The sequence below is a fragment of the Lagopus leucura genome, unplaced genomic scaffold (genome assembly GCF_019238085.1).
Source record: "Lagopus leucura isolate 7727_CA_CO unplaced genomic scaffold, USGS_WTPT01 Super-Scaffold_100017, whole genome shotgun sequence".
In the NCBI taxonomy this organism is placed as follows: Eukaryota; Metazoa; Chordata; class Aves; order Galliformes; family Phasianidae; genus Lagopus; species Lagopus leucura.
This window is the reverse complement of record NW_024962271.1, coordinates 14,322,973-14,332,320: the sequence shown is the minus strand read 5'-3', so window position 1 is coordinate 14,332,320 and position 9,348 is coordinate 14,322,973.

Below are 9,348 nucleotides of genomic sequence, written 5' to 3'. Positions count from 1 at the left end.
CAAATAATGCCACCTGTCAAATCCTCTCTTACCCCTCTTGGTTTCCCCTGGGTAGAAGCAGAGGCAGTTTCTGAACAGATTTGCTGTGCCCTTTAGGAATGCAGATATTTTGGTGTGCTTCTGTTTGTTAATTTGTTTTGTCTTAGTTTTTTATTTCAACTTCTAAATGTTGAGCAAGCTCACTGCCTGTTGTATATCTGACTTATTGTAACCTTGTTGCCTTGTTGCCATGTAGCTTTTCTGATGTAAGCCTCTGAGAGCGCAGGCCTTTTGATTTTTACTATGAGAGTGGTGAGGTGCTGGAACAGGATGTGGATGCCCCGTCCCTGGAGGTGTTCAAGGCCAGGTTGGATGGGGCCCTGGGCAGCCTGGTCTGGTATTAAATGTGGAGGTTGGTGGCCCTGCCTGTGGCGGGGGGGGGGTTGGAGCTTTGTGATCCTTGAGGTCTCTTCCAACTGGGCCATTCTGTGATTCTGTGATCCTGAACACCTCATTTCTCAGTGTTTACCAATGTGGCATTATTTATGGCCTTGATTATCAAATGTGTCATGTTTGTAACCCTTATTTTATTAATTCTGTACAGATGTTTCTGTACTCAATTCAGACAAGTCTTGATATTTCTGTTATGAATCCCTGCACTCTTCTAACAGTAGGGAGTATCCTCACCTTTTCCTCTTATTTTTCTCCAGGAAAAGCTTCCTAAGCACGTAATTGCTATTCCTTCTGTGCAAGCCCTGGTTCTTTAGATAACAGTCTCTCAGTTGATGAATCAAGTACCATTACAATTGCTGCTTTTTTGTTGCTTCCTTTTGGGAGATCGGTACTATTAACACTGGAAAACAAAGCAAACAAAGCTCCTTGTCTTTATAAGGTTGTTTAAATACTAACAGCAAGTTTCTGTTTTCACACTGAATGCCCAGCTCCTTTGATGTTAAGAAATAGGAAGAACCAAGACAATCTGCGAAGCCTCTTAACGTTTCTTTCCACCAGTTAGCTGATGCTCTGCAAATAAGTGATGCAGTGTATTTCCTAGAAGAGTAGTCCTCCTCTGCCTCTACAAAGAACGACTTGACAGCAGGACATTCACAGAGAACAGTTCAGGACCATGATGGTGCACACTCACACAACAGAATTCTACTTGTCATAATTCAAGGAAAATGTAATAAATATCAGAACCAACTACAGGTCTGAACTGACTGAAGTGCCAGCAGGCTTATTTTTGGAAATGGTACACTCTACACTGCTTCCTTCATGTGCCTCATATTAAAAACTGTCTGGACATGAAAAAGGAAGTTGTTAGAATTGAAAATATTTGTGAAAGCAGTAAGACGCCTTTATCACCTTTGTATAAGAAAAAATGTATATTCCAAAGACCACTTTATTTTTTTTTTTAAATCACTGTAGAGAATTCTTCTTGATGTGTATAATCAGCATGCAAAATATTTTTCTTTCCAAACAAACAGCAGAATTAAACTAAATTAAGCGCAGAAAATGAGAATATCAGTACCATTATCTTTGTTTAAGATTCTTTGAGGGCTTAGACTGGCAGCTTGGCAAAAAGGATGAACTGAATATGAGTTTGCAGACTAGTCATTTAAAATAAACGATCCTTTCCAGAAACGTAGTATTTACTTACACACCTTTTATTTGACTGAGCAGAATTCCCTGTTTGCCTCTGATCCTTAGCATTTAAGCAGTGCTTGTATTGGCTCAGATATTCCCAAGCATGATTGCACTGTGCTAGACACACTACTGGAAAAGCAGCTTTATCCCAAAGATACACGTTCATAGCAAATAAAGATAATGCACAATAGGAGAAGGAATACACAAAATAAATGATTAACATAATAAGAAACTTCATTATAAACTGTCTACAACTGAGGTGATTTTAAAAGAAAGATGTAAAGGTGACCAAGACACTGGCCCAGGTCTGCCCTGTAGGCAGAGACCTGTGTCAGTGCTTTCTCCATTATTACTGTGTTTCATTGAGAAATGTATCAAGTTCAGAATATGTTAACAAAATCCTCACCATTCAGGTCTTTCAGTAACATGCTGTTTTAACTTCTATTGCTTCACAAGATTTCACCAGCCATCCTAGTTTTTGCGTTTGAATTTGCAGCAGTAAAAATTACCCTGGGATGCAGAGTCTCACCTTAATGGAAACGTGAGTAGTAGAATTTGAACATTCTCAAAAGTCTCATAGACAAGAAGGAAGGTAAAAGATTTAATTATATTTACAAAAAAAGCCCCAATATTGTGGTGTGCTGCAGTGGTTTGCTTTAGTCATCTTCCTCATTGCTGAATGTACAGAAAACATCTGCTGCTCATCTCATTTTTTCCTGCAGACTTTACTATAACATCCCTTCCTGAATTCCCCCACATGTTCTTTGGAAAATACTGTGATAGGATCTGTGATGTCTCTTTTCCTCTACACAGCTAAACATCGTAGACTAGCTCAGGTGTTCTGCTTTATAAACAAGCTATATTCATTCTCACAAGTTTGAACTCATTCCTGAGTCCTGGAAGGAATCAAGATCGCTAGGGAGAAGCCAGGCCTGTAACCCATGCACCCTATGAACCAAACATATATACTGGACTTAGGAAGATTGCTACATTTAATTAGTTTGCCACAAGTATTCAGATTCCATAGGGTTCACTTTCAGAATGTCCACACATGTCCACTTTCAAACATCATTAGAAAATAGAGCTTTTCTTAAGGAGGTTGCCAAGTTTCTCCCCCTAGTAATTCTGTCTGTAGTGCGAAGATTTCTAGAGCTCCTTGGCACAACAGATTTACCCTCCTACATTGTTCTGCATTGGTAGGAATCCTGAACGTTGTTTAAACATGACTTTAGTTTGAAAAAGAAGCCCAAAAATTGCATTACACAAAACTGATATGGTCTTTCTTCACTTTCTGTGAAGCAAGATAATTGTCTTTTTCTTGAAACAAATATCAGGCCTTTAGACTCAGCTCAGGAAGCTTACTCTCTCCTTGTCAAGAATAGTTTGGGGTTCAGTTGAAGTCAGTCACACTGGGACAATGTATTCTGGTTTCAGTGCAGGTTTGGCTGACCTGTGACAACACATTTTGCGGATGACCTCAGTGGGGGACAGTCATAAACATTTATTTTCTCAAGAGCTTATAGAATGCACTGTAGGAGGCTGCTACTGTGGTTTTTAATTTGCTATTAAATAACTATTCTATGCACGCTGTACATCTATGCTGGTCCATATATGTTGCAATATGTTTAGCACCACGGGGTTTTTTAATAACATTTCTTCAGAGTGAAGCTATGCGTAGAAGAATCCATAAATATCCCAGACATTCAGTTCAACTCTTGGCCCTCCTTTGTTAAATCAGCCAGAGGTGGGTTCCATTTCTCCTCTTACTGAAGAGGCTGTTGTTTCCTTACCTTTAACAACTTGTTTAGTTTTCTATACGTTGTTACACAAGTTAGCACACATTTTAGAATGCCGTTCCCAACTAAATGCAACAGTTTTTAAACCCAAGCTCTATGTACAGTCACAGTAATCCCGGGACACCATCTGACATGCATTTGAACCAGGTCAGCAAGGCTATTTTCCCTTCCTTTTCTTTTCCCCTGCTTCCTCAGCACTTTACATTCACTTCCATATTGTTCTTCATGCTGCTACTCATTAGCATCAGGATAGGAAACAAAACTTGAGATCAGTTCCTCAGTCTCCTTATGGTAAGTTTACAGTGCAGAATGTGGACAGAAAAAAGGAGAGGAGGCAGCTGGGCAGTGTGGGTGCAGAGGTGCAGGCTTACCTGAATATCAGTGTAGAACATCAGAGCTTAGCCTTCAGCCAAGGTAGGATGTACACAATTAATATATCTTGTCACTGTCATCTGTCCCATCTTCAAACCTTTAATCTGTAGAAAGGTGATCATATTACTCTTTCTAAAGCTCATCAATTAGTGTTTGCAAACAATCCATGTAATTGAGCTTCACAGTTCATTGTGAGCACCCAATGACGGGTAAGCCTGCCATGATCCAAAGTTTTGAGCAGCCTGCTGTTAAGACAGCATAAAGCCATGCAACGATGTGTTACTAATCAGGAGATGTTAATGAACAATTTAAAACAAACTTTTAAGGTAGAAAGTGACAGAGAACTTTATTAATACATTCGGTAATCCAGGCCTATTATAGTTGCCTTGCACTTGTGAGGATTTAGAGGCTTTCCAGTGTAATCCTAGTATTTGGCCCAGTGTAGCAGGTACTCCTTAACAATAGTTCTACTCAAAAAATTGCATTTAGAATGGAAACATTTTTAACTTGAACTACCTATTCCCTGTATTCACTGAGTAACACAGCATATTTTGTTTGGAAAGAAAAATAAGTATTGTTGATTTGAGGGATTTACAGATCTCTCGTAGCCATCATATCAGATAAAAGATTACAATTCATTTTTTGGGTATTTTAATTACAATATTGCTTACTAAATTTCAGCAATAAGGAAAAATTATATTTGTAAAATTCATGTATCTGAAAGCAAATGAACTTCAGAACTTCTATTTCTAGTTATTACCTTGGAGGAACTCACATACCCATCATTTAAAACAACGACTGAACAGAACAATCAAGCTTGCATTCCAATTTGATTTGACTCCTCTTTGGGATCAACAAGAAATTATAGTCCTGGAAACCCACATCTATAAAGTAGTTTTGCAAAGTAGACACGTAGTAAATATCTCCTTGATCTTTGGACCTTTTAGTGTTACAAACTATGAGATGTTCATTTACTGGCAGGACCCAGAGATTACACTTTCTTGAAAAATGCTCCAAATTTGCTGAAATCCAATGAATCTTTGTAAATTGTGTTTGCTCCAGGTTGGACCACTGAAGAGTTTTGAAATTGGAGGACAGTTATGTGTAGGAGGAATGTATGATAAAAAGTTGAAAATATGATCTACAGTGTGATGAAAACTGAGTAGGTTGAACCCTCAGGGACAGCTTATGGCTTGCACAAGTTCTCAGTTACAGCAATTTCCCAGCACGTTGCATGAATGATAGAGTCTGACATTTTGTACAGTGCAGAGAAACTCTTTCTGCTCTCTGAGATGAAAAGCTAAGGAGTCTAACAAGGCAGTATTAATCTGCAAGCAAGATGATCTGCAGGCGAGATTATTTCAGACAAATAGAGGAATTGGAGAAAAAATAGAGCGGAAGTTCAACATGCTGCTATTATAAGGCTAGCATGTCTTAAAAGACTGTAAGAATGACTAGGACATAGTGACATTCTTGCCAAAGAGTTGCAAAAGAATTTCTATTTGCTTGTTATGTGGCATGAGTCAAACAGCAGCGTTTCAGGATTCTAGCTGATGTGTAATGAAAAGACAGGGAGACCATTCTTCCATTTCATAAGCAATTTCACGTGGTGTCACACCTTGATTGATGTTCCACGTGGTCTGGGAGTCAGGGAACCTGCTGAGAAATACAGGGCTTCAGAAATTTGCTAACTCAAAGTTGCTTCTAAAAAGATAAAGCACTGCTTCTACTAGATCCAGCTGATTACTGACAGAAGCTATTCCATTTCTGGAAGTACAAGTGTATCCAGAAGAACTGAAAGTGGTGCCCATTAGTCATTTAGTGATTTACTGAGGGGCATGTTGATCTGTATCTAACCTCACTAAGGTTTCACTTACTCATTTTTGATGCTGATCATACCTTTTGAGAATTCGGTTTGTCCTATAGAAAATAATTTGAGAGTTCCTCTTCAGTGAGTGCTTTAAAATGTAGGAGAGGTTTTTTTAACTGAGTTTTTAAGGGACGCTTTAAAGATACCTATTTTTTAATTTTAATTTTATGTTATGGCTCTTTGGGTCTGAAACACATACACCCATGAAAGATGCATCTGTAAAACAGCCTTAGATATGGAGATGTAACACAGACTACCCATGTATTTTCTATTCTTTTAGTCCAGTTTATCACATAAACATGAAACAGGAGTAGGAAAACTGGCTACAGTTAAGAGTTAAATAAAAAAGATTCAAATTTTACTGAGGTACCTTAAGTAACATAAAAACAAACAGGATAACAAAATGAGTTGTTCACATCTGTGTATGGACTGTCAATCTGTAAAAATAAATGCCTGGTCTGTTATGTTTTGCTTAAACCACTTTCCTGGGAAAGAGATAGCCTATAAACATATCTAAATTACGCACAGGCACCTGCCCTTCCATCCCTTGGGCATGCTAAGTTAAAAAGCGTTGCTTGATGATTCCTGTAAGAACACAGTTCCCTTCTGGACCGAGGGACATAGGCACCTACCAACGATTAGTCATGGGAAACTGGTTTAAGCAGCAGCACAGTGAGTACCATTGTGTCAGAGGCTGTTAGGTGTGTCAGTGCAAAAATAGAGTCAGAACAAAATTAAGTTCTGGTAGACTTCTGAAGTCACTGTTCTAATCCTTCTGCTCAAACCATAGCTGGCATCAAAATTAGATTGGGACAGTTATCCTGCTGGCCCTGTTAATCAAATGCCCAAGAACAAAGATCAAAGAATATAGAATGACCCAATCTTACAACCTGCTATTGCACAGAGGCTTAGCATCTCACAAGTTTTGACAGCAGTGATTAGCATCAAACACAAGTGGAAATGTAGGTTAAATTTATATCACTGAATGCTCTGTATGCACAAACCTTGGAAGCCAAAGCACAGATATTTCACATCGCAGTGCCATTTTATCCTCAGATTAACATCATTGCTTCCCACTGATCTCTTCAGCATAGGAAAGATTATAGCCACAAATGCACGGTTCCAAATATGAGCTGGAGTTTTACAGTGCTGTTCAGCATCTGAAACATTAAACAACTTCAGCAGCAGACAATTTTAGTAACTTTCCACCATTTAATCTCCCTTTTGATCGAGAGAGGGGTCAGTGAACGACACTGTCAGGTTTTAAACTGCAAAATGATACTTTGGATCCCTTTGTGGACACGTTTAGAAAAGGGGGGGAACCTTGCCAAAGACTGCCTTGACAGAGTGCTTTGAGAGAACTGATGCAGTAGAATGATTTTTAATGAATATGCTATAAATGGCTTGAGAAGCTTTAAATATTGCTGTTATGCCAGGTTTCAAATATGTTACTAGAATAACACTCTGAAAGGTTTCTTCATGGTATAGTTATTCAGCTATTGGTGTTTGACAGCTGAAAGTGAAGAAACCAAAGAATTCAAATTACAGGCTGAAGCAGTGATAGAAAAGGGATACTGCTATCATGTGACATAAAAACACATTTTCTGCTGAAAGCAAGAAATATAGGAGCTTTCACATGGCAGATTAATTGGTCTCATGATTTCCTGTTAAAAAATACTGTTCTGAGGGGATTTGAACTCCTCTGCTTGAACCTTATCCTAACGTAGCTCACAAACAGTTTTGCTGCATTTGTGGGCTGCAGAGATGTATTGATTAGCTGGAGAAAATGGTTTTCTCAAAGTTTATTACTGTCTTGTCTTGGGTATTTCCTCATTTTGGCTAGCTGCTACACTATACTGAATTCATTCTTTGCTCAGATAAATGACTCTTCTCAGATAACATAGGCTAGAATTTTAAAATTTTAAATTCTTGTTAAATGTCTATTTAAATCCTGTTTTTATATTCTTTACAGTCAACTTCTTGATGTCTGTATAATCTTTTGTGGAATGTAGTATTACATAATTATCAACAAGACTTCAGTCAGTCTCCTGAGCTATAGATTCAGCCTAACATTGTTCAAGTTCTGAATCTGATAGCTAGAACTTGGATAATATTTCTGACTGGATCTGCAATTTGCAATTTAAAACTGTCCTGGTGGGGACAACTCTCATCAGGCAGAACTTTGTCAGCTGTAGCTGATACGCAGTAGCAGTGTCTAGGATGGCTTCCTACCCATGATTTCCCCATTATGTACTCTATTCACTCAGTAACAGCCCTCAAAATGTACTAAGAACCAAGATTTTATATCAGGATGTGTTGTACATAGTGAACATTTTGCTATGCTGTTGTGCAGTACATCCAGCTAATAGAGAAAAGAACCAAGGCATCAGAGCTATAGCAATAGATTTGGTAATAATGTGGTCAGATACCACATATCTTGGTTAATATGCAGCAACTCAAAAGACAGGAAAGCAGCAATCATAATAAAAGTAGTCATACATCATTTGTTGTGTAGGAAAAAAAACAGACATTAAAGAGGTACCATTCAATGCCATTATGGACTAAATGCATCCTGCACAGGCATGACTTGAAACACAAAGCCAAGAAAAATAGCTTACAAAATTAAAACTGACTGTCATTCAATACAAAATAATTTAAATGACACATGACTTTTACTGATTTAAGCACAGAACAGGAGATACAGCAAAGTAAGTTACAGAACTCTACTAGGCAGAGGACAGTCTGTGATATAAAGATGGGATGACAAGGTAGAGGATCTCTATGACCATAGAGCATATGGCTTAAATGGGGAAAGAATGAGTTACCTTTGGAATGAAGAAGTTACAGATAAGGGGTTTAATCGAATCAAGACTATAGAGAGGGTGAATAGAATCAACTATTCACTGTTCCTTCCAGTACATGAATGGTGACTAACCAGATGAAGCTGATAGGAGACTAACAAACGAAAGATGTGTTTCTTCACACAGTGTATTAAAGCTGCAGAACGTCTTGCTGCAGTAACTTTTGCTGCCAGAGGTGTTCATGAGTTCAAGCATGGTCTTCACAGGTCTGCAGAGCAGTTGACCACCAAACATTTTAAAATGCACAAACTGTGTGGGACAAGTGTAGTCAGACTTGGCTTGTTCTTACCTGCTTTCCTGGGTACCTGCTTTTTCATGTCACTACAGACAAAATACAAAAAAAGAGGAAAAAAAAAAATACATAAAAAAGAGGACCTTTTGATCTGACCCAAAACTGGAACATATGAAATAATGCCTAAATCCAGGTCATATTATTAGGCTCATGTCAAATGTAAATAGCATGAGATCAGATGACCTTAGAATATGTTATAGCCTTACATTCCATTACAGTCTATAAATTAGTAAATAGAAAATAGTAATTAGAAAAACCCCTCCATTCTACTGAGAGTAAGTTTTAAGTGCCAGCACTTTCTGCCAGTGAAAACACTGGGAAAGTTATCATTATTCACAGCCATTTCTAGTATTAAATGAAAATCCTGTAGAAGCAATAGGTCACATTACAGAATGATGATAACAGATCACTAGTGTGTAAAGATGGCATATCTTACATGCTTTCCATACAGTATGTTATGTATGTGTTTGGTGAAAGCTGTAAATGTACCTGTGTGGCATCTCAGAATCAATCTTGGCTACTTTTTATTTCAGA